Source organism: Condylura cristata, unplaced genomic scaffold (assembly GCF_000260355.1).
Source record: "Condylura cristata isolate star-nosed mole 26May11 unplaced genomic scaffold, ConCri1.0 scaffold00006, whole genome shotgun sequence".
NCBI classification, from domain to species: domain Eukaryota; kingdom Metazoa; phylum Chordata; class Mammalia; order Eulipotyphla; family Talpidae; genus Condylura; species Condylura cristata.
The window spans coordinates 31,735,018-31,761,985 of record NW_004567107.1 but is presented as its reverse complement, the minus strand read 5'-3'; positions in this window follow the sequence as shown (position 1 = coordinate 31,761,985).

The following is a 26,968-nucleotide window of genomic DNA, read 5'->3' as shown; positions in this document are numbered from 1 at the left end:
GTCATGTCAAAACCTCATGTGGTTCTGGGTCATGGTGGCAAGGGAGCAATTGTTGGGGGTGGGGGTGGGGTGTCAGTTGAGAAACACAATGAGGAAACCAAGGCAGGCAGAAGCTCTGTTTCTCATCAAAGAGTATTTTGGAGAAAGGTAGTTGAAAGGAAATTTATACCATGATTTTGCAACTAGATGAAGTGGAATTAAGGAAAACAAAAGTAGGTGCTATGGTATTTGCTGTCAGGGTCAGTGTTAGGTTTTGTCCAGCACTCTGGGGACATTTATTAAAGATGACCAAATTCCTTGAGGTAGAGTAGATAATGCTACACTGCATTTAAAACATTGTAAGCTACTCATACTAATGTTTTCCATGTTTCTTTTTGTAACATAGTGGTCAGAGAACACTTGAGAGCCAGGCTATCCAGGTTCAAATCTTGTTTGTGCCACTTGCAAGTTGGGGAATTGTGGTCACATTTCCTAAACTCCTTGTGTTCCAGTATCCTCTTTTGTAAAATGAGCACAATAATGGCCTCTCCCCAAGTCAGTGCTGCAGGGTCAGTGAGATAGGATTGCCTAATGTGCACTGGACAATGCTAGCCCTTGGGTAAGTTAGTTATTACTGTTGTTGCTTTTTCACCATCCTGATGATAATGCTCACAGAGCATTATGCTTCCATAAACAATCTGACAAGCAAGGCCAGATAAAATGAAGAGCAACTTGAAAATGATTTCTGATAGTCCTGTTAATTATATCATGGAGGAAACTATTCTCCAGAGAAGCAATTGCTTGTTTGATTGGTTCTTAAGTTAATATACTGTTTGTTTTTGCAGTTCAACAATTGAATAACTACAGCGAACCAGAATAAGTTAGATGGTTGTGTCTGAATAGGATGTTTGCTCCTGAAAATATTTCATTCTAGGGGGAATTTAGGTTGCTACTCTCATCAAAGTTCTTTTAGTATACTGGTAGTATCACAGAGGCAGCAGCTTATGTAGCTCTCTGCTGATTTCTGTTAGGTGGATCTTTCCATTGGTTTGTTTTAATGTTTATTTCGCAGAGGTGTTGAAACCAACACCCTACAAGAAATGGCTCTTAGTAAATTTGGGAGGACGGTTGCAGAATGCAAATGACCTAAGCACACTTTAGAGACAGAACAAACTTGCTCCTTTGCAATTCTCTTTTTGTCTCTGGGCTTCTCCATGTAGATTGCCACCATGGACATACCCAGAGTCTGAGAAATGCTGTCCTTGTGTGCTGGCCCAGAATGAAAAATCTGAGATGAGAGATATGACTGCTCTGTTATTTATTTATTGGGGGCTATATACTTTTAATTCTGGCTTTAAATTCTACAGCTAGAAATGCAGTTTGTGGGCAAGGGATAGGTGAGTTTCCAAAAGTGATCTCAGAAGGTTGACTTTTAGAATCCCTAAAGATGGGGATAAAAAGGGAGACCTTTTAAATAAACCAAGTGCCCACAATGGCTTTATTACCACACTGCTACTTCACACTGTAGATTACACCAAGGCCTGGAGACTAATTTCGGCAACAGCCACAATTTACTAGCTATAGTGGGCCTCAGATGAATAGTTTCTTGTAAAATCAGTGGCAGCTTTATCCTAGCAGAGCACAAATAAATCAGCTCTTATTATTCCACATTCATTTAATCCTGGGACATTAGTCAGTGAGACCTTTCTGCAGCCTAATAAACAGCAGCAGCAGCAGTTTTTCTTTATGAGAGTAGTTGTTCATCCTAAATTAGAGGCAGCATTAGGCGGAGGCAGAAACTTTTGCTGGATGATTTAAAGATATATAATATGAGACCATAATAGTGTATGAAAACTGTACCCATGTGTATAAATATAGCAGGGCCATAATTTTGCTCTACGCAGATTACTTTAGAACATGTAGCTTATTTTATCTTTTTCTTGAGTTTCTTTGTTGCAGGTGATGCTTTTCTTCTGCTTCTCTTGACGTGACTCAAGTGTCCTATCTCACTTGGGAGTTGGGTAGGCAATGAAGTTAAGTCCTTCTGTTTCTGTTTACTCAGAAGGAAGCCAACTAACTTCCAACCTGGTAAAGGAGGACACACATGAGTTATGACCAAATTTCAGTTACTTTAGTTTGCTGACTATTTTAGTTTGGTGTGTTATGGCTCTAATCTAATCCCCAAATACAACTTTTTTTTTATATTGGTGACACTCAGGTGTCACAGTTTTTTTTTTCCCTGTCCAGGTCACTACATATGTGAATAATCTGATTGGCTCAAGTTATTGTTGCTGATGTGGCTTAGTGAGATAATATATATGCCTTATGTCATAAGTACGTACTACTTTTTTGGAAAGACTTATTTATTTATTCATCTAAGAACTCGGGTACCGACCAGAGGAGTGGGAAGTGAGAGGATTTATCCGAGACAGAGTGGGGAGCAGAAAAGGTAGATGGGCTGAAATACACTGTTGGGGGCAGCAGCAGGTGAGACAGAAGAGGTCTGCTGTGCCATGTGGGTCAGCTCACTGGCTGGGTATCAAACTCGTGCTGCAGTGGCTACAAACTGGCTCATAGTGCTGTGCTTTAGCCCCTTGTACCATTATCTCATGAGGGCCCATGAGTATGCATTTCTAAATAGAGAAGCTATGTTTTTGCTCATTTGTAGTATACACACGACTTTAGTAAACTGAATTAATTCCAGGCGGAATATCCTTTCATACCTCACTCAAGAAGAATTACACCAAGAAGTGATCATGTTGATACAAACACACACACACACACAAACACACACACACACGGGATTATGAGCTTTTCACAAGCAAGTAGAAAATTGAAACTGAATCTGTTCACACCTATGTGTAGTGGGCACATCACCTACACTGTTGATGGCATTTTTGTCTAACAATGCTCTTTAGCAGTCAGCATGCACTAATGGAGTCCCACACTGTGTGCCCCACACTGGACTTTTATGTAGATCTGCCCCTTTGAAATGCACTTCCTGTGGTGGAGAGAGAGAAGAGGAAAAAAATAGTCTAGGCCACTGGATCTCAGAAATACAAGCAGTAGAATGAATGCAAAATAATGAGATAAATTTTCCATTGTATGGATGTAACACACAGTTATAACTAGGCATCATTGCATTTGACTAGTGAATTTTAAGAAAGCTCACTCAGTTAATGAAGTGAACATATTCTGATACAATCCTGTTAGTTAGAGACTACAAAGAAGTCACAAACTGGAAATACTACATGCTAACCTTAAGGAGTTTTAGATAGATCACCCTCAGACTGACTTTTTTTTCTGTAGCTAAATTGATACTCTTATTCTCAGTGCAATGTGTGTGTGTATACACACACACACACACACACACACAAATAGTCAGAACTGTCTGTTTGCCCAGAAGAATATATCTATGACAACAGTCCTTCCTCTTGAGAAGAAGTATATTGGCTTGAGGAAAAACATCACGTAATTAAAAAAAAAAATCCACATAGAAATAAGGGTAGGCATTCATGGATCCTCATTTTTCCAGGATTCATGGATCCTGCTTTCCTCTTATGGTCAAGGAGTGCCTTATCTATTTGAATCAATCCCTCACTAGAGAAGTTGGCCAATTCCAGTTCATTTTTGTGCAGTGTATGCTGCTGATTCCTAGGGAGGACTGTTTGATCCACAGAAGCTGTCTGAAGGTAAAGCTGTTATATCAATGGGGGAAATAACATCAACTGATTGGTGCTTTATCCTCATGTGGCAACACAGTGTTAAAAATATGTTTTAGAAATAGATGATTAAATCTTTGAGCACAAAAATATCCTGTATATCTTTTATAGTGTCTTCCGAACCTAACATAACACTCAGCATTGTACACCGAATTGTCAATTGATTTAATGACATATGTTGGTGAATTAATTAAATAGGAAAATCACTAATCCTTGAAGATTTTACACATTGCCTAAGGCTAATTTCTCCCACCTTTTTGCACTAGTCTTGTATACCAGGCTATTTATGACACTTATAATGCAAAATTGCCTAGAACTAAACACTTAACTATCAAAGTGTTTAGTTTTTCATTTTTACTATAAAGTGAGGAAGAATTGGATAATTCTAACAAAAAGTTAGAATATGCAGCTAATGCATGGTACAGGTAGGGCGAACAAGCTAAAGATGGTAATATCATCACGAGATAACTTCACTTTGACACTCACTATTCTAGCACTCAAAGTTCTTTTTCTGCCCTGGATGAAAACTAAGTAGTTTGTGACTTTTCTCATTACTTTTGGATTATTGAAAATCCAGTCCATATTGTAATTAAAGTTCCAGATTTCCTTGAAAATTACAGTTTTCACACCCAGCTCTTCTTTCTATAACTTGTTTCCTGTGGTTTCTGATTCCTTTGGGGTTTGAGAGGCAGAAAGGAAGACACTTTAGTGACGCCAGAAAGTTCACATTTGACTGAGCCTCTTAGGTAGATAAATATGCTTTGCACTGTTAGGAAGTTAAGAAAAACTTTTTCTCATGGGTACTTTCATGAGAACACTCCCAGTTGTTATGGCATAATTTCCTAATTGATATAATTTGATTCTGTTTGTTTGTTCATTTCATAGTGCTTATAGTGCTTATCAATGTTTTAATTTCCATCTTCTGAAATTCTTCTTCTGTGATCTTCTCTGTATTGAACCTTGACCAAACCAGAGCTGCTTTATTTCATGCCTGGCCCACACCTGGTCCAAGAGAAAGTCTTGTTTATTATTGTTGGGGTTTTGTCCCTAATACACTCAATACCAGGCTGTTCCAGAAATTCATTATGTACTCATTGGGTTCACTTGTCACAGCACCACTATCTCCACTATCTCTCTCTCCATATGATTCTGGTAATTTTTAAACCCTCATTATGTGTGAGGGGTTTAAAGGATTATCCAGTAGGTCGCAGTCGGTGTTCTATGTAAGCCCCTCAGGCCCCTGAAACTCCTGTTGGCAGCTGCTATTATTTCTACACATTGGGTGAAACAGAGGCAGGGAGAAACGCTCAACATTGTATTATATTGAATTGCACATTTTAAAAATATAATTTATCCAAATGGCCGTGCTCTTTCTTCAGTGTTCTTAGTCCTCTTTAGTATTGGAATAACTTAGTCCTCAGTGGATACTTTATAGTTAACTTTGAATTTGCATGCCTGCTATGATATGGATGAAAAGAGAGGGGAGAAAGAGAGAGTTTGGTGGCAGGGGGAAAAGCCCTTTTTGTTTAAGTCCCTGATAATAATTCTTAGTGCTTTATATCTACAGACTAGAACCTATATGCTTTTGCACAGGCAAATGTTTTCCTACTGAATTAAAATATGGAGAGGTTTAAAGATGATTTTGAGCAACTCTCTTATTTTATGGTTTACTTTGTATAATGGGTTGGAAAAGTTCATCTCTTAAGTTGAAAAATCTGTGATTCTATAAACTGAATTTTAAGCTACATTTTAAGTTAATCTCTTTACCAAGGTGCCATGGCTAAATAAGTTGGGGAGGTGGAGCTAGAACTCAATTATTTTTTAAAAAAGATTTATTTATTTATTCATATAGAACTGGGATACAGGCCAGAGGTGCAGAGGGTGAGAGGCTTCACTAGAGACAGAGTGGGGAGCAGAACAGGCAGGTGGATGAAGTACACTGCTGAGGGGAAAAACAGGCGAGTCAGGAGAGGTCTGCCGCCCAATGTGGTCACCCCTGGGGATCGAACTCATGCGGAAGTGGTTTAACCTTCTTAGTGCTGTGCTTTAACCCGCTGCACCACCAAGGGCCCTCAGTTTGTTTCGTAATGGGATTTTTATTGTTGCTGTTGTTGTTAGCTCCTTGTTGGGTGCATGATGTGCAAATATGGTCTCTTCCATTCAGGTGCTTTTTGTTTTAATAGTTTCACTGTATAGATATTTTTTAGTTTGATATAGTCCCATTTTTCCATTTTGTTTTGTTTCCCTTGTTGGAGTTCAGTCCCCACACATCTGTGAAGTCAGCATCATGGAGTGTTTTACCATGTTTTCTTTGATTTTGAGTTTTACACCCAAACCTTTAATCCATTTTGAGGTAATTTTTGTACATGGTGTAAGAGAGTTGTCTAGTTTCATTTTTTTGCATATGACTGGCCAGTTTTCGCAATACCATTTGTTAAAGAGCCTTTCATTTCTCAGATTTTTACTCTCAGCTTCTGTCTCATAGGTGAACTATATATATATATATATATATATATACACCTATATTTATCAGTCTGTCTCTATATAGACATATATGTGTGTCTATATAGAGAGATAGATAGATAGATATTTGTACTTATTTTGGATTCTTAATTATATCCCGTTGGCTGTGCGTCTAATTTTATTCAAGTACCATCCTAGTTTGATGTAACATTTTAGTGTAGTTTGAAGTCTGGGGATGTGATACTTCCATACTTCTCCCCCTTTCTCCAGGGTTGCTATGAGTTTTTGGGGTCTTTGTGGTTACAAATACATTTTAGTAATGTTGGTTCTATTTCTTTGAAGAATGTCATTGAAACTTTCACACAGATTTCTTAAGAAATCTAACTTCTCTGTATCTCAGCAGGATCATTGTTCTGCTTCAGGATATTCCATTGTAGTTCACACTAGTGGTATAGCTTGCTCATAGAAACAGCTTTTGAGTAAATTTAATATTTTAACCTTTACTTTTAATTCATTTGAAATAATTAAAAATGAGATTGTGTGTTAAGTAATACATTTTTTATTCTCCTAGCTGACAAACACGTATTATTTAATTTATGTTTAATTGGATGTCATTGTAGATTCATTTGTAGCAGAAAGAAGTTTGTGGTTTTATTTTTACTTGTCTTTATTCTCTGGTGATTCATCAAGGGTTTTGTTCAAAGTCTGTTCCGTTTGATTGCTGGGTAGGATTGCATGGTTTGGATATACCACATTATAGTTAATTGTTTACCCATTGAAAAATACTGTGCATAGTGCTGCTATGAGCATTTGCTCAAATATTTTTTAGTAATGTAGCTGGATTATTTCATGTTCTTGACAGGTGAAGATTCATGCATTGCTTAGACACTTCCAGTAATTCATTAGGCAGTCATATGGAGTAACCAAGTGCATAAGGAGAACATGTGGGTCAGATGTGGTGAGGTGAGAGAATCTATCAAATAGTTGATATTGAAATCATTATCTATCTAACTGCCATTATTATTTTTTTTTAAAGATTTATTTATTTGTACATACAGAACTGGGGTACAGGCCAGAGGCTCAGAGGCATCTAACTGCCATTATTAACAAATATTTTATGCCAAGTATTAAACAATAATCTGTGTACCCTCTCCTGAATTGAGGGGAGTCATTGGGTTTTTTAAACTGTTGTAGATTAAAATGTAGCTACTGAAGATCAAGACATAGATCCTATGCTCTGTCTTCTTGATTCTGCTTAACTCAGATATGGAATTTGACAGCTAACACTTATTCACATGAGAATTATGAAAAGCTTTTATTATCATATTTTGAGGTATGTAGATTTGTCTGAAAAAGCTAAAAGAAGAAAATAGGCAAAACCGTTATTAATATTTCATGGAATTAGATTATTGTTAATGTGATAATACTACATGGTACTCTGGGGCCCACAGAGGTCACAGATCTTGTGCTGGCATAATATTAAGAGTTCCTGTTCATTCTCAAAGTGTCCTGGATTTATAATAAATTATATGATCATATGTATTTGTTTTTGTCATATGTACATATGGTCAGATATTATCAGGCTCTGGCCATTCTAACACTCACATGCACCATATACATGTGTATATATTTACACACATATGAATAAATAAACAGTTCCACAGATTTCTTAATATGTTTAATGAGGAAGCAGAATTTTGTAAAACACATTCATACTATAGGAGTCTTTAGAAGCTATCTCTCCTATTGTGTAATAAAGAGGGATAGTAGATAATATCAGAATTAATTTACAGCACCTTCTCTTAACTTTTTATGGTGTCATGCTCTTGTAATGTTCTAGAGACTTCATGGAGCCTCTGCAGAATAGTATTGTAGATATATGCAATCAAATACTTTAGGAGGTCAAAGGAAATCAGTATATTGAAATGCCATTACAAATATTAAAAGTATGTGATAGAGTAATAGTAATAATTGTCCTTTTAATGAATGCAGTAAGTATAATTAAGATTTAACAAGTTGAATAATAGCTATAATTTCTGAGGCAATAAACAAAAATGATATTTTGAGATATTTGCACAATTCAGATGTTAAAATAACTATGATTTTCATTGGTGACAAAATCACAGATTCTGACAGTGCTAATTGTACAAAATACTAAATTTCAGCTGGAGAGTAGTGAAAATGAAGAAGTAGTGCTTTTCCACTCAAATTATTAGGCCACTGAATTATATAAGAAACCTCTTGCCTGGGAGAGGACGTGTCTTTGGACCTAGCCTAAGTACCCCTGCTTTAAAATCATGTTAACTGTTTTGGGGGAAACATTATTTTTCTTCCCTTTTAAGTTCTGGGTCAGTAAAACAGCCCATGTCAACTAAAAACATGCATGTAGGTAGAGTAAATCAGATATGGTTGAAAAATCTTCCTTTTAGGTATATTCAAATTTATAAATTTATGTTTTTTTTCCTTTATATAAAACATTGTCAATTTTTATATCCAACTAGGTTAGTAGCATCTTTCCATTTTGCTCCATGATGCTATTCTTTCCATTCAGATCTCACTGGATTTATAAACTTGAAATTCTCTACCACATTATTCTACCAATCATCCTGGTTGTTTCTTGGATCACTGGATCATAGGGTGTTTGCTTATAAACTTCTGTGTATTTTTCCCTTTTTCATGGTTAGACTAGTGACCAGAGTAAGTACTTGTCACATATACAACCCTGAATTAGGCTCTCAGGTCCAATGAAACTAGGAGTAGGAAGGAAAGAAGGGACAAATACTGTATATTACCAAAAAGAAATCCCATGGCCCATTCTGAATGGAGTATGAGTGTGGAGTAGAGTATGTGGAGGATACAGTTATACGTTAGAAAGTGAAATCCTAGTGTAGTAATCTGCTGACAGATTCCAAGTTTAATAACAGGAATGGCTAGAAATGTGTAGGCCTCCTCAAGATCAGGTCCTCACAGTGACACCAGGATCGCTGTTAGAAGGGCCACTGAGAGGTAGGTGTGTGCGGACTTTCTTACCTCTTCTGATGCTGTCAGTATCATCAGGTCCATCTTTGCCTGTGTATCCGGAATGTAGGCCATGGTGTAACCAGTGTTGTTAAGTGGGGGATCAGCAAAATAAGTGACACAATATCTGGCTTCCTTCCATTTGCTTCCTCTTCCTAGTCCAGCTTGGTTCTCATTTTGATCACTGGCTCTTCCTCTAGAATGGGAATGGTAGGATAAGAGCGCTATAGCTATGTTTCACTTCAAATGAATCACCTTCACTCCAACATAAACTCAAGAAATCCTCTTGGTTCTCTGGGTTTCTCATTAAGGTCAGGTAACTTCTCTGCATATTCTTTCTATATGGCAGCCCTCTGCTATTTCTAGACCTACCCTGGATTCCCAGGCTAGAAAGAAAGCCATTTTGAGCCTCAGGTATAAAGGTATGAGCAGATAAGAGCAGGTTAGACAAGAATGAGCTACAACCCACCTCTGTCATGCTAACAGGCCTTTATAAAAGCTTCTCTGTAGCTTTTTATTTGATTGTTTCTCCCTTCATCACATGCATCAAAGAAAGGCAAGAATGAGGCTCTGGAAGAAGTTAACGTAGGCATTTCTGCTATTAAAAAAAAGTCAGGAAAATCACCTTGCTAGTTCCATGGTGACAAGAGACTGTTCCCACAGCAGGGCAGGAAAGCCTGGAGGGGAAGTGTGGGCATTACAAGGCCAAAATGTGCCAGAGGTCAGAGGGTGTGGAACAGCCAGAGGCCGGCAGAGGCCCAGGGTCCACGTTTCCCTTCTTGAGGCCTGGGAACAGTATGGGAAAGAGGAAGGGGAGACAGGAAGCTTGGAGACAAGATAGAGGCAGAACTAAAAACATTTCTTAGTTGCCCATAGATTTCAGTTCATCACTGTTGATTTTGGACTAAAATCTTTTCAGCAAGCAAGCAGGCAGAGGTGAATTTATCAGACGGGATTTTTATCAGAACCCTCTGAATGAGGCACCCGTCACCACGGGACCCCGGAGCCTGTGATTGGCTCTGACACGTCCGGCTGCGAGGGCTCTTATTCCAAGAATGATCTCCTTTTTTAGGTGGTGTTGAGTTGGGACTGATTTTGATAGCCAGTTTCAGTCAAGAATCATAAAGTTATTGCACATTTAAAACCGTTGGTATGAGAATCATTCTCTCCCTCTTTTCTCTCATCATTTCACAGGGCTGCAAGGTTACAGAAAGGTCTAATCAATTGTCAAACTCTCTTTTATCACCGAGAAGGTGGTTTAAAAAAAAAAAAAAAACCTAACTGCCCTACTGTAGGAGGTTCTTTGACTACACAGCACCCTTTTCCACATACAATGCTGCCGTGATTAATGTCCTCCCACCTCAGACCTTGTTAAAACCTGTTCTCTCAAGCAGCCTGGTGGAGCTCAGTGAGAGCAGGGCCGAGGTTGCATAAATCAACGTGTTCTCACAGCCCCCAGGATATCCATTATAGATGCCAGCTGGATGGCTGGAAGATAGAGAAAAATGAATATTGTATCCTGTGGCCTTTTGCCTCTAATGACCACTTTTCAACATTTTTGAAGGCATGATTAAATTTTGATAACTGGGGAAGTCACTCTGAGCAGGCTGAAATAGAGATAAATTGACGGAGGGTCTGACATCTCAGTGGAGAGCAGGCAACTAATTAGTGTGTGAAGCGCACTCTGAAAGAGATGTAAAAGGGAGGCAGGTTTAATCAGAGGAGCTGCTGAGGTACAGGAATAGTCAGGGATAATTGCGGCCTAGGTAGAAATCACAGGTTCAATGAGCGGCTTTTTCTGTCTGCTTGATTGGCAGTCGCTGACCTAGTGGCCGGCACCCTTGAACCCTTACAACAGTAACAGCCTTGTCAAAGCAATTTGCTTGCAGCTCTCTGTGACCAGTTATTTCAGCCACCGAGCTGGGACACCCAATTTGAAAGGGCACTCTGCTCCCCGGCTGGCCAGGAGCTGGGTGGATCAGCTCATTATTTCCAATGAATTTACTTTTGAACCCATCGCCCTTTCTGGCCCCCACCCCTCCAGACCTGAGGGACACACGCACTCTCAGGGTCATGGACGATGTCACGGCCTTTTGGCTGCTCCTTTGGGAGTGGGGAGACAAAGGGTAGGAGGTGATGTGCGAAATTAGGGGGAAAGGAAGGGCGAGTGGGGGCAAAGGTGAGATCACAGAAGATCTGTCACTTGAAGAATGGCTTTTCTACTTGCCTGATTTCTCTGGCCTCAAGTCAAGCTCACCTTCTTGGGTTTGTGTGGGAGCTCAGAGGCATCCCAGTTCTGTACCCCTATTTCTTGACTGACGGGAAGGTCTGACAGAGCACCCTTGCATTCTGTATGTTTTGTTAAGTAACCTGGTAAGGTTTTGCGTATTGCTGGGGGGGGGCTTTTCTGTCTTAAACTTTAAGCAGAAAACTTTACCCTCCTCAAAGCTGCATTAGCAACAAGACATTATTTTCCCTCTTATATGGCTCTGTTTGGAGGGAGGGAGGCAAATGGGAGAACTAAGATGCAGAGATGGGCGGGAAGCAGGCAGGGACTGGTGTAGTGTGGTTTGAAGTCGCTGTGTTAGTGTTTCTCCTCCTCCTCCCTTCTCCCCTCCCGTCTTTTCCTCCTCCTCTTCTTTCTCATTTCTCCTCCCTCTAGTCCTCTTTCTCCTGTTCTCCTCCTCTCTCTCTCTTCCATCTCCCCTCTTCCTGTTCCCCCCCCCTTCTTTTTTTCCTTCTTGTCCTAGAGCCTACTGCTTCATTTTTTAAAATGGATTAGACACCTGGAAGAGGAAAAATACCCCAAACCATGTAGTTGGGGTAATTTATGTTTGCAGTAAGTTTCAGAGAGCATTACATTTAGCGTTTGATTTTTTTTTTTTTTGACTATGGCATCCCTTGCCTCTCATCCCCTCCAACACACACACACACACACACACACACACACACACACACACACACACACACACACACACATGAGACCTGGTTGTTCTTCGAGTGTGCTGGTCCTTATATGTCTGCTATTTGATTTGGTGAATGGGAGTCTTTGTGGCTTATACTACATGTGACTGCCCATTTTGCCCATTTGGTGAAAATGGACAAGGCCTTAAGTAGCTCATCTCCTTGAGCATACCAGTTCATACCAAAGTGTTAGATGGAGCAGTGGCTCTGTCCTCTTATGGTCTTCTCTTTCCCATCCCTGTTCTCCTTAAAGACATGCTATTTAAAGTGAGGACCAGGTAATATTCTTCATTTTCTTCAGGAAACTAGAAGCTGAGGGGCCACATGGTCCAATATCCAGCTTCATAAGTGACAACTAAAAGAGTGCTTGGCATTTTCAGCCTGATTTTCTCATTATGTACATTAGCAAAAGTGATTAACTCTCTTTTCCTTGCCCAGATCATAGTTGGGAAGTGCCATGCAGAACAACAAAAAGCTGACAGTCATGGATTTAGGGCCCACCTAACTCCCAGAAAAATAATTAGAATGTAATAATACACACCCAGGAATGCTGTGGGAGCAGAGAAGTCTGAATATTGCTTTAGTGGTTGACAAGTGCTTTACATAAAATTGTGTCACTGAAGGCAGCGTATGAAAATGTTTACCAGGTGAAGATGGAATGGAAGTGAATTCTTGGGCGAGGGAAGAAGATCTTCTGAGTCCGGGAAGGGCTCTTGTGTTCAGCAAACACTTGGCCTTGACCCCTGGCATCATAAAGAATATTGGCAGTGAGGCCTTAGTTGAGCTCAAGGCTCAACTTGTGCAATACCAGCACATAGTAAATACACAACCAATGTTTACTCAATGAATGAGTGGAAGAACAAATGGATGAGGAACTTGGACATTGATAGGAACTTGTGATGAGCTTTTTTATTAAATCAACTTATAGAATTGTTGCATAACATGGAGGATGGTATATATTGAGGGAATAATGTCAGGAAAAGAAGACAGGAAAGCATGAAAAAAGCATACTTTCAGAAATGTGTAAGAGAGATTTTTGGGATGAAACCTTGTTGCTCAGGTAGATGGGTATGTATGTTGGGGGAGGGGAGATAAGTTGAATCAGAAGCTCTGAGGAAGCCTCTAGAATGTGTGACTTGGGTAAAGGGGAAGTAGTATGATGTAGATATATGGTGGTGATGAGAAAGATCTGAAATTAAATAGGAAAGAGCAGGTACAAAGAACAGTAGGCAACTACATATTGAGAGGGGAGGCAGAGAGAACTCCAGGCAGGCCTTTCACCAACTTTCATCCCTAAATGTTCCACTGTGGGATGAGAGCCTATGTCCATCTCAGTGGGCATCTCAGACTTTACTGGTATGTTATAAAATTTTGATAAGTGTGTGAAATCATTTTTCTTGTGTTTTGAAACTATTACTGTGATACGTGTTTAGTCATGAAAATGTTGAGTTGGGTAGGTTGTCTATGGGTTATGTACATTATGTGGAATGGAGTAAAATTTATTGAAGGTAATAGAAAGATGAATAACACGTTAAAAGTGATACATATATTATACATCATATACATCTACATCTATTATAACATTTATTTTAAAAGTACATGGCTTAGCATGTGTTAGTTATATATCTGAATGCTTTACATATATCAATTAATTGGTTCTTTCTAGTATCCTCAAGGGAAGGTGTTGTAATGATGTGTGTTATGTGGATGAGAAAACTGAGCCTATTACTACTTCTAACTAGTGGGCAAAGAGCTCAGGTTTGAACCCAACATTCTCCAAAGTTCTTGTACTTGCTGACTCCTGCACTCTGCTTTCTCATTGAACTGTGGAAGTTATGAATGACTGGGCCTGAAGTGTACCAACGTAAGTCACAATTGTCAATAGTTATTAACCATGGAGACAATGTCAAACTCTAGAAATAATTTGTCTTAAATATTGAGGACATATGTGGTGTTATTTTTTGTTTTTAAATCCATTTGACATGCTGGCAAAATGTCTACTGTTTTACAAATAAAACGTGGCTAAAGGGCTATTGAAATCCTCATCAGAACTTTCACTGTTTTGTCTAGAGCTTAACCCCTTCCACTCCCTGGTGTATGAGAAACAGAGTCAAAAGATGGTGGGTGGGTAATACTGAGGAGGAATTCCAGAAACACCAGTTTTGCGATTTCTTTTTTGCATCTTCCTAAGACTTTGGAGCTACTTTGTGGTTGAGCAGAAGATTTTCTGACAGAAAAGCAAAATTCAAATCCTGCTTTCACCAGTAACTTTAGGAAGTTACTCATTACTTTACCTTTCTGTTTCCTCAGGTGGGAAGTAGGGGTACGAATGATCCCTGACTTATTGTGAGACTTGAGTAATACGTACTTCTAATAACTAACTGTGCAGTGTGTCTACTTTTATTATTAATCTACCAATAGCAACCCAGAACTCAACCCACCTGCCTCCTTTTCCCTAAAATTTATCTCCTCCTTTTTTGTGTCTTCATTGTCTCTCTTTGAATTGTGAACATAGCAAAAATATATGTTTAGGGCTGAGGGTCCATGACTTATTCTACAAAGGAGGATGTGTGTGTAGTGGACCAGATGTTGAGATGGAGGTTTTCACCTGACATGCTTCTTCCACTCTATACTCAATGTGTCTGAAATTAAGCAAACAAATTCAAGACTGCTTGGTATATGAGGCATTTATAAAGTGCCAGTGTAACTTTAATCCTTGGGTTTTTAGACCATCTGTGGATCCCTTACAGTATATAAAGCAGGTTCTCTTGCAGTGATCTGAACTCCACATATCAGTGTTAATTTCTTCATTTTTTCTCATGCATAAAATTGGTGTGACTAATGACACACTCTCATCACTAGTCCACACATAGCTGGCATTTCTTTGTTGTTCAGGGTGCAGAGACATATTGGAGAGTACTCCAGGTGGTACCTGAAGCAGGCAGTGGAAACTGGAAGGGAAGAAGGATTTATCACTGGCATTGTTTTGAATTACAAGAACGTGGGGTTAATAAAAAGAGGACCTGACTTCTTGTCAGTTTTTCTATGTATAAATTCTTTATACACAGTGCACCCCATGCTACCTGCACACGGCCCTGTACTTGAAACACTAGTGAGTTCCGGGCATAAATGCCCACTTGATTAATTTTACAAAAGCACACACATTGATAACCACCACATGTCAAGACAGAGAACATTTCTAGCACCTCCAGAAGTTTCCCCAAGTTCTTTTCCACAATACTTGTTTATACTCTCTGATTAGATGTTATCACTCTCCTGTTATTGCTAGGTATAGCTTAGTCTGTAAGGGTTTTCAAATATGTATAGAAGAAATCATACCATACATATGTATTTTTGCTTAATCTTGTGCATGAGATTCAGCCAAGTCATTGTATATAGGACTAGCATGTTCTATTTTACTTCTGAGTAGTATTACTTATAAGGTTATGTAGCAGTTCATCCATTTGAAACTGGTGGACCATGAGTTTTTACATTTTTATGCTTTGAGTAGAGCTTAGTATCTTTGCACTACTCAGAGCGAAGCATCTAAGCAGGACCTTGGAGATACTCTGCTCTCATTTCCTTTGACAGTATGCATAGGGTGGGATTCCCTCTAGTATAGGGCACAGCTTCTGCTTTGGCCATACTATTTTTTGCCATACTATTTTCCAGAGTAGCTTTGCCAGCATATTCACTTATATTCATTATTTACCTTAAAAATTGTGAAAGTATCTATAAACCTCCCACTGAATGAAATAAGGGTTATCTCCCCTATTTCACAAATGAAGAAACTGATTCTAAACATAATCAGTGCTTGTACATATCATACAGCTAGAAGATAACTTTGGGCATGAGATGCAGGACCTTTGATTTCAAAGACAGCACTCGCCCTGTTATAGCTTCTTTATGTAACAACTTTGAAAACGTTGAGTTATCTGTAAGCAGAAAAGACATTTGTAAGGCATTCACTGGGACAAAATAGGGAATTTCAAATTCTGGCCAGAAAAAAGCATGCATTTTACACTTCTGCCAAAGAACTCGCTGGCAGAGAGTAAAATGCCTGTTGGACATGGATGCTGGCATGATTCTCCTCACAACCTGCCTATACCTTAGTTGGCACCAGACTTAGGATTTTATGTTCCCACAAGGCCAATGCATAACATCCTTGCATGGGGCTTCATTATTCATTTGTCATCGAAAAAGATCACCTACCCCCATGCTAAGCAAAGCATGGCCCAGGAACCAGGAGCAAAACATCAGCAGGAACTTACTAGATCCACAGAACCTCAAGCCCCACCCCAAACCTTGCATATTTCGCAAGGTAATTCTTGTGCTTATCAAATATTAAGAAGCCCTGATTTATATAAATGAATAGAAATTACTTCTTCCTGCTTTGGGGTCTTTGGGAATGTGACTTCTCATCCCTGGGTCTGTTTTTCAATCTGAAAAGTGGGACTAACCTTGCATTTTGCAAGGTGGTAGAAAAACTACAAGATTAAACAGGCAGTACAGCAACAACTCCAGACAAAACGGTGTCTAACCGAATGATAGCTGCTCTTCTTTAGAAATACTCTGAAGTTAGATGGTCCATCAAAGTGGTGAAATGCCAGCCTTTAGCCATTGTGAACACTGCACGCAGTGCCCAGTCTGCTCCTTAACCAGTGCCAGCGCTGCAGGAGCATGAAGTGTTTGTAAATGTCAGGCCAGAGCTGGAGCTGTCCCTGGAAGTTACCCAAGCGTGGGGGCCAGACTCCAGGCCTGCCTCGACTGATGTTCTTTGCTGACTGCTCTCTGAAACCCACAGAACTTAACTTAAAAACTGGAGAGCTACAGCCATGGATTAAAAAGAGAAAACACCTGCCAGGATAATAAGCAGGTTTTCCAGGGGAATTTTGTTACATAATAGGACAGAGACATTCATGAAAGAGGAGGAGGGGAAAAGGGCTGGGAGAGGGGAGATTTGACATGTCAGAAAGGCTGGTGTGTATAAATATTGCTCATAAGCAAATTAAGGTTTTTTAAAAATAGGCAAGACTGTGCTGTCTTGGTAAATGAGATGTCCCTGAAATATATGTCAGTGTGTATTTTCCTGATTGAATAAGAAAAATATGTTTGATTGGACAAATGACTTTAGCGGTGATAATTACATGGGCAACCGAAACATTACCTGCCTGGTCATTTTCTGCAGGGTTAATATCAGTGAAACATATTTAAAAATATGAGTTTTATTTAATGACCTTTTCTCCCTTTCCTTGGTACTAGTTTTCACTGCGTGATTTCTGACGTTGGTGTCAGATTGTACAGAAAAGCAGTTTTGAAGATATGGGTGATAAAAACAGACCAAATCAATTTTTATAAGGCCAGCAGCAGTGATGACTTAATTGCTACCTTGGTGAAAAGGCTGTGATCCTTACGCTAAATTATTAACAAAAATAACTTTCAATGTAAGGTTTCAGAATTCTGTCCAGTCCCTTGGCATTTGAAATAGGACCAGTAATTTCAGTGCAACAAGGCTGAAGAATAGAAAGTTCATGACTAATTTGAAATGTAGTATTTCATCAGCTCACTGGAGCTGGGCTACTGGAGAGGGAGGAGCAGGTCAAGGGAAATATACTATGTATACCATGAGGGCGATCAGTCCAACTGTGTTTTTTTTTTTTTTTTTAAAGATTTATTTATTTATTTATTCAAACAGAACTGGGGTACAGGCCAGAGATGTGGAGGGTGGGAGAGCCACCAGAGACAGAGTGGGGAGCAGAACAGGCAGACTGTCAAAGTACCCTGCTGAGGGGAGCAGCGGGCGGGCCAGGAGAGGTCTGCCACGCCATGTGGTCACCTCCGGGGCAGGCGGGGATCGAACTCATGCAGAAGTGGCTTTAGCTTCTTAGTGCTGTGCTTTAACCCGCTGCGCCACCAGGGAGGGCCCCAACTGTGTTTTAAAGGGCGTATTGTACTTCCTGTCATGATGACATAGCCAATTAAGTATTGCCTGGTACGAGGCAATAAGCAATGCCCTAGTATTGCTTATCATCCTAATGTGATTTAACAAAAACATTTTGGAAACTAGGAGGAATCACTCTGAACACCAGCGAAAAAGTAATTCTTTGACTGGAGTTATAGTGATGTCTTTTCCTATCACTGACAAGGAAATTATGAATATGTGCAGCAAAAATTTTGGAGCATAGTGTGCATTTGAAGTAAGTGCAGGTTATCTTTGGGCTTCTGTTTTAATAAATGAGTGTTGAACCATTGGGAGGAAGGGAAACCCCCACTTCTTCCCTTTGCGAGGCAATGATTTAGGTAGTGATAATGATATAGATAGGACATAGATAATTATATAGACAGTGATAATAAATACAAAAGAGTAAGGGCGAGATTAGAACACAGTACTTCCTCAAGGACGCCCGCAAGAACAGTCATTTCTCAGAGTACTGTCTACCCTGATGATTTTCGCTTTGTAGGTCACTTTCCAACTATGACATTTCTAACTGATATTTTCTAAACTACTAATGCATGATGATATACACTACATCAAGTTATCTCTACAAAGTTACATCAAATTATTGTTCCAAAGTTAACAACTGATTGTAAATTATTACTCTCTCAAACTTGGAAGATTTTGAATTTCATTTCCTAGGGAGAGGGGAGGAAAGCCCCCAAATGTAAACAACAATACGAAAAAAGTGAAAACAGATATTAAAAATATTTTGTAGGGGCAGACATGAGTCAAAATCAGTGTCTCAATATGTGCCCCATCTGGTGTTTCCTTGAGCAAAGTCAGTCAGAAGGAGAAAGACAAACTGGATGGCGTCACTTAGATAGGGGATACAGAGAAACCAGACAAAGGGTTGGACCAAGCCAAACCCAGCCCTTGAAAATAACTGATGCATTCAGAGGAGGAGGAGAAGAGGAAGGAGTGAGCACTAAGTGGCGCGGGAGCACAGTGGACTGTGGTGGTGGACTAGGGGTGTTTTGGTGATTGGGGGCTCTATGGTAACATCACTGGAAAGGGGAGATCCTTTGTTCACCAAACAATGGCTTAAAACAGCATTTCCTCAATAAGTACTTAAAATACAATTCAAGAGCCTCAGACCCTTCCCAGTGTTTTCCTATCTCTAGATGATATAAGGAAAATATACCTTTAGTATTTACTATGGCTTTTACTCACTGTAATGAGTCATAAAGAAAACTTGAAAAGATATTCCTTGGAACTTTAGTGATGCTGTAGTAAGTCTGAACATTGAATAGTATTGATGATGAATGAATAAATGCTACATGCAGTTGGACAGTGAACACACACATGAATGTATAACGAACATGGTATAAGGAACTTTAGAGTTGTAGAATCATAAAGACATAGAGTATTTGGTGTCACATAATCAACCTTATAACTCGACTACACTAATATATTTTTTTCATTGTTAAACTTCTACTTGAACATCTAAGATAAAGGTGATATTATTTAGGAAGCCCATTTATTTATTTATATTTGTAATTGCGGTAATATTTGTGTGCTCCCATCAGGTATTGCCACCTGACTAAAGGTTTCAAAGCAGGTAGCTCTTTGAAGGATGCACTCTTGAAGAATGAGTATGACATCCAGGGAGATGAATAATGTCCAAAAGAGATGGATGTGAAAATGTAAGTTGATGGCATATAGTAAATATTAATGGAGCATAAGGTATGGAGCGAGGTGGCTGGTGACATCAGGAAATTAATAGGAAATCAGGGATTAGACTTCAGAGAGCTACAAACACAGAGGGGGCTTATAAGGGATATACAGAAAGTTGGTAATTACATTTGCAGTTCAGAAAGTTCTTTCTAGGAGTGTTTCGAAGTTAGATCCGAGACGCTGAGACAGGAGACTAGGAAAACAGAGTGATGGGTAAGGTGCAAAGGAAAACTCTCAATCCATCTTTAAATACTATACCATTAGAAGAAAATACTGCCCTTTACGTGAATTGAAAACAGCACAGAGCAGAGCAGAGGGCACAGAATATCGTGGGTATATGCTTTGCATCCGAGTGTTGGCTTTTGGTTGTGTATGTGCTTATCTTCCAAACTGTGCTGCTTAATTTCAAGGACATTGATATTGGGTCAAGGACATTGGTATTCTAGATGAATGGCTTGCTTTTGTTGCTGGTCCGTGTGACTGACCAACTTTGGCAGTTGCTCAGCAGCTATTAATGGCTTTTTTCTGTTTCATCAGAGTCTTGCTGTGTTGGCTACCCCTTGTGCATTATCAACTGCCCTTTATCTACCAATTAAGCCCCAAAGATAACAGTGGAGCAAACTAATATGTGATTCAATAGAATCTTTGTAATATTTAAAACTTCTAATATTAAGGACTACATTGGGTTATTGAGCATTCAGTTAAAGAGCCTCAAGTGTTTAATTTAGGATTTTCCATAGGACAGGTATTGTTTGTTAATTAGTTAATTAAGTAACAAATGATTATTGAAAACATGCATTAGGATTAAGCAAGCTGCAAGAGAGATAAAGATATCTCCAAGGCAATTAGCTCACTGTAATTTTAATGATAAATGTGTAATTAGACTCTTATTCTAAAGAGATTGTTTGGAATGGTTTTTGCAAACATTAAACAGGCATGTAACAAGATATTTACTTATATAACAAGCAAAATATAATTCTAATTCTTATTAAGCATCAGCCAGTGTGTTCAAATGATACCTAATTTGCTAAAAGCTAAAATTTATAAGTATTAGTACTTAAAAATATAATCCATTAAAAGCTTATGTAACTAACTTAATTATATTACAGTTATATTAGATTTATCTCCAAGCCTGTTTATTCACCTCTTAGACAATTATCTGAGACTTTCAAATGTATTAAGCTTTAATAGCCAACATTTGTACATTTATGTATTCAACCCTTGAGGGAATTACTATTGCATCACAAAATGAAAATCCTTCCGCCTCCTTTAGCATCAGCTTGTCAGTTGAAAGAAAGATTCCCTTCTTGGATGTCTAGAACATCCCACAGATCCTGGCACGTGGACTCTAGGAATGTCTACTAAATTGCTTTGAATGAGTAGAATCAGGAAGTGTAGACGTTTCTAAAAGTGTATAATTCCGCTTATCCCCATTTTACTTCCATCTCCTGGCTGCCACCATTGCATATGTTGCTCTTCTGTATATTTTTTTCTCTCTAGCCAACATCATTGAGTAGGTCTGGGGAAATGAGATCCCTAAAGGTTAGGAGGAGGTGAAGGTGCTATGGGAGTTATAATAATGATGGTGATCACATCAAGTATCAGGAAACATTTACTTAGTGCTTACTGTTTGCCTGAAGCTCTTTTCACAATGTATCACTGTTTACCTTGTCAATCCTACTATTAGTTTTGTATGTCAAATGGAGAAACTGAGACTTAGAGAAGTTACATTGTTTTCTCAAAATTACACAATTAATAAGTAGTGATAACAAGATATAAACTTAGGCCTGAGATTGGGTTCTTTTGAAGAAGATCCCGTGATGAGTTATTTGTACACCTAGTTTATGATGGCACACTCCCAAGGGAAACCCATAGTGAGTTGATCAGGATATGAAAATGGAGGAAAATAGGCAAAGATATGATCCATTTGAGTCTGGCCTTTTTCTGATAGTGTACGGAGTGCTTGAATATGAGTAACACTGCAGAATTGGTTCATTTGAGACAACTGGGGCAGGTAGGGTCCCAGAATCTATTTCTTGTGGGCTGTTGGCTATCCCCAAGAAAGACAAGGAAACAATAAAATAGAACATGAATGTTTGCGCTGATGTTGTCATATCTGATTCCCAAGGTCTGAGTAGCCAGTGGTCGACTAAAAAACAGTAGGAATCTTGGTCTATGAAACAGTTTTGGTTAAAGTTGTCATAAGCATAAGACTGAAGATGTACAAATAAGGAGAAAAGTATAGTGATAAAACTGAACTTGCAAGGAGAATAACCATCTACACTTTTTCAAGATTTCTTAGTGAATAACATACCTAATTAACATGTGCAGATACTGAAGGTCAGAAAAATTAATTTACAGATTCCACAGAACAGTAAATGTCAAATTTGGGATTCTGACTTAGGTCATATGAAACCTAATTTTGCATATTTTTCAGTTATGTTTTATACCATTTTGGCCTTCAATATTTGCAACCTCAAGTAATTTCCCCAAATGATCTATCTCCTGCTCTCTTGACTTCTGAACAATGCTCTCTCCTAAAAAGTTCCCATCCTAAGCATCTTTTACCTTGGCTTTTTCTCCTGAATGCTTGACATCTATTTTACCCAATAATCATACATTTCATGGAACAGAGAGAAACAGTCTATGGCTCCTGTTTGCACATGATCAGCACTGACACTTAAAAGGCATTTGGAACCTTAATGAAGCTTAAAAAGAAAAGTTCACCTTATATTCAGAGGAAGTCAGTGTGGACACCCAACTTGATGCATTGATTAAAACCTTGTTAAAGGACCATCCAGTTGATTGCAATAGAGGCTATAGATTTCAGTAGACCATCCATCATTTGTGAAGGAAAGAGATTTAACTGTTCAGTGGTATCTAATTTTCCACAGATAGGCAATAATCAAGTAGTCATTAATTCAAAGGAACTGTCTTTGAAAGAAAAGCATAGAAGGACAAAAAATCCAACATAAATAATCTAGCAACAGTCCAAGCCCTCTGCTAAATAATGTAAGTGCTTGCTCACTCAGTTGTGAGTGTATACTCTCTTATTCTTTCACTGGAAAAGAATCAGAGACCATTTGTGTTTTCCCTATTGTCTTGCCTTTGCTGATAAGTGGAAAATAGTTCTCTTAACTGAGAAGTTTCAGTGGTCTTAATAGTGTTTCATAAAAATTCCTTAAGCAATAATTAGCAAAGGATGAACTAACACTTAGACCATTTACAATTACTCTTTGAGTAGTAGTATGAGTTCACTATTTTCTGAGATATACAAGGAGGATGTAGATGACTGAACAACCTTGGGGCTCGTATAGAAGGAATTGGAGAATGGATGATGAATAGACAACTGATAAAATGTACAAGAGAACAAAGATAGTACTACATCTTAAAATACATTCCTCTTATTAATTCCTCTTATTAATTTCTTCGACTGTTTATCAAAGAATACATGTTTTGTAATTAGTATCCTATATGCTGAATATTAAATTATAGGATCTCTTCTTGCTAATGAGAATGAGCTCATCCTGAAATTTGAGGGCATGAATGCAAATGTAGAGTCATCTTGCTAGGACATTTCCATATGGCGTGATATCTACCGTGGTTACTTCTGACAGTGTTATCAACACTTTAGAAAAAAGAAGATATAAAACTCTTTCTTTAGTCTGATGAAAGAACACAGATTTTAGAATTAGGCAAACCAATATTTGAATTCTTGCCCAGTAGTTTTATCACATTAAATTATTTTATACATTAACCTCAAATAATGCACTTATAAGGTGGGATCAGTGTTTCCACTTCATAGAATTTTTTCCTGAATATTCAGTGGCATAAAATAAGAAAAAAAAAAGTGGTGCACAATCAGAAGTTAATGTTATCAGTTCCATATTATTGTAAGCATGTGAAGAGGCTAAAATGATGGGGAATTCACTGGCCAGCATGTACAGAAATGCAATGCACCACTTAACCTAAACTTTTACTGAAGCCACAGCCGGTGGCCCAAAGTTTGGAAGAAGAAAACAACGTTCAGGTGAACACAGTTCTATCATGTTTTTGCTGTGATATTTGGAAACAGAAATGGAATTTGACTTCAAGATGTGGAATCTTAAGATTCACCCGTGTCAGTTATGCTACTTACTCCTAGTTTTAACAAAGACTATGTGAGGAAGTTTGTAGATGCTTTGAGCATTCACATGTTTCACAAACTGAATCGGACATAATGAATGGACATTTGTAAGCATGTGTTTGTGCTTTGAAAAGAAGTGACCTGGGCCCTCCCTGGTGGCACAGGGGGTTAGGATGCAGCTCTGAAAACTAGCTATAGCCACTTCAGGGTGAGTTCGATTCCTGGCCCCAGAGGTAACCCACATGGTGCAGCAGACCTCTCCTGTCTCGCCTTCTGTACTTCATCAGTCTGCCTGTTCTGCTCCCCACTCTGTCTCTGGTTTATCCTTTCACCCCCCTGCACCTCTGGGCTGTACCACAGTACTGTACACATAAATAAATCTTTGAAAAAAAAGAAGTGATTTGAATGTGAATTTTTTTGCAAATGTGTTTGAATATTGTGATTTTAGGAGGGAGGGAATCACTCCTGTCTAGGAACTAGTGGCTGATGGACTTCACTGAAAAGTGCCATGATCTTTCCTTTATCTGATACTGTGCCAACCTCATGATACCTATTCACCAAAAAGCCACCATTTTAACAAAACACTGGATCAGGAATCGAAATCTCTTTGTACTGAGGATATTAATATCTTGAGTGGAAGGAATATGTGCAAATTAAAAGTTGGTCATAGAGTTGTTTAACTTGTGACACATTATTTGAGAAACTCATTATTTTGACCCTGAGCAAATTTCTTTTATTTCCATTAAACAGCTAGGCTTAATTTTTTAAAAACCCATTTTTCAAAGGGATTTTTATCCAGACAATTGCCATACTTGAGGTGAAAGCAATGTTTATTTAACTGATTGTCTGAGCCAAACTTTTCATTTAGGAGCTTCAAGTAATCTCTTTTCAATAAAATAGATTTTAATAACATTTGTAGAAACCTCTTCTCTCTGATAGTCAGAATGTTCTACACAAACAATAAAACAAAATGGAGCCATGGTCTATTAAACAAACACTATTGATAAACTCCAATATTTCACAATATCCTACTGTTTTAATTGGGTACAAACAATTTTAAAAATTTGAAATTGTTCTCTAATTATTTCCATTAACTGCTCAAATCTGAGCTTTTCATGATGTTGATTATGAACAATAAAAGTAAACCAAGTGATACTACTAGTAATTTTCAATTAAAAAACACAAGCTAGAATATGAACTGCTAGCTCAGTCCACTTGTTTGAGAAGATGTATTCTCTTTTCATTAACACAAGACCTAGTTCAATAAATGAGTGTAATTTTATTCTTAAGCATACAAAAATTTGTATGCTTGAGTTTTCCCAAGACTCAAAAGATTTCAGGTTGGAATCTTTCAATATTGATCCTTTCTCCTTACCTCCTCATTCCTTTATCCCCTCAACATTTGTGCATTCATCATCTTTTATTTTGTATAACTAAGGGGTTAGAGAAAGGAAATCAAGATTAGCAAAGCAGGCATTCTAGACAGTCTATACTCAGAACTCAGGAATGACTAAAGCTGTCCTACAGGAAGATTCAATGTGCATGGTTCAGCATTCTTATGTGTGAGAGAAGGAGAGAAGTGGACAGGGCAGAAAGTCAGCTAGCACCTTTTCACTATATATTTTATAGCTTATTTGTTCTAGTATTTATGCGTTCCCCAAACTTTAATCAAGTAGAAAGGACCATGGAGATGGTTTGTCCCAAGGCATAATAGCCAGTGAAATTAGGGTCATTAAATAATAAGAATACTGCTGTATTACAATACCTAACAAATGTTTTAGGGTTGAGATTTCAGTGATAAGCCACCATATTGCATATTGTCTATTTACCCTCTCAAGTATATTTCTGATTATATTTGAGAATATTCTGAATAAAACTGAATAGAGTTCAAATAGAATTTCTGTAAGGTTATATATGCATATGAATGAAGAATGAAAAATGAAGGGCCAAAATGGTAAGTGTAGTTTTGGTTTGTTGAAAATAGGAAAAAAACTCTCCTTTTCTTCTGATTATTTAATTTGTAATAATTCCACTTCATACCTATTTTCATTAAAAAAAACTGGAAAAACAAATAAATATGGATATTTGAAGAAAAAAGCCTAAAGGTGAGATGAGCCAAATGTTAAAGTGTACATATTTATAATGTATCTGCTCTGTATCCATATCCAAAAATACACAAATGTACAAATGTAAACATGTATGTTTATATACATATCCTTGCAGGAAGGGAGGATCAAAAGTCAAAAGTTGGCAGAACATTCAGAGGTTTTTTGATGCCCATATCTTTTTTCCTTTCTATAAAGAAATTGATGGTATCAGCAAAGCAATTAGAACTTTGTATAATTTTCTTGAGTTCTGGTTGGAATTCTCCCCTGACTTCAGTGCTGGATCACAAAACTGGTAAAGATAAACTAAATACAATATTGTGATTAGATTTTACTCCACTTTTGTAAGAAAGGGCTCATTTCTCAATAAGTCCCTATCTATAAAATGCTTGATTCTAGAAGAATAAATTAGTCAAACATTTATATGATTTTTTTGGGGGGGTCTTGATTACTTGGGTATTGAAGTTCTTAAAATTCACGAAAGCTGGTGCTTGTTTGAGATTTTTGTGCTCAAAGAAGACAAATTCTTCTCCAAAGAAGTCAAATTCATGCCACTATGTCTTCTTCCCCAACTTCATCAAAGGTATCAAATTAATTTATTTTAGCATATTTTCCTACTAAACCAATAACTCTATTTGGAGTCCATTTACTACAAAGACTGTAAAAACAAATTATTTTATTCCAGTCCCCAAAATTATTTCTGGGGCTCACTTCTTATACAAGCAGTCCCCTAAGAAAAAATGGAGGCTAGGCAGTAACTAAATAGGGGAGCATATTATTAACAGTAATCCATGGACAGTGTTGTTTTCCACCAAGGCCCAGATTTTCATCTTCATGGCTTAATATGCAATTTATCTCATACATTAGAGATCCTCCATATTGATGATTAAATGCCAAGTGTAGTCTACTTATTTGCATG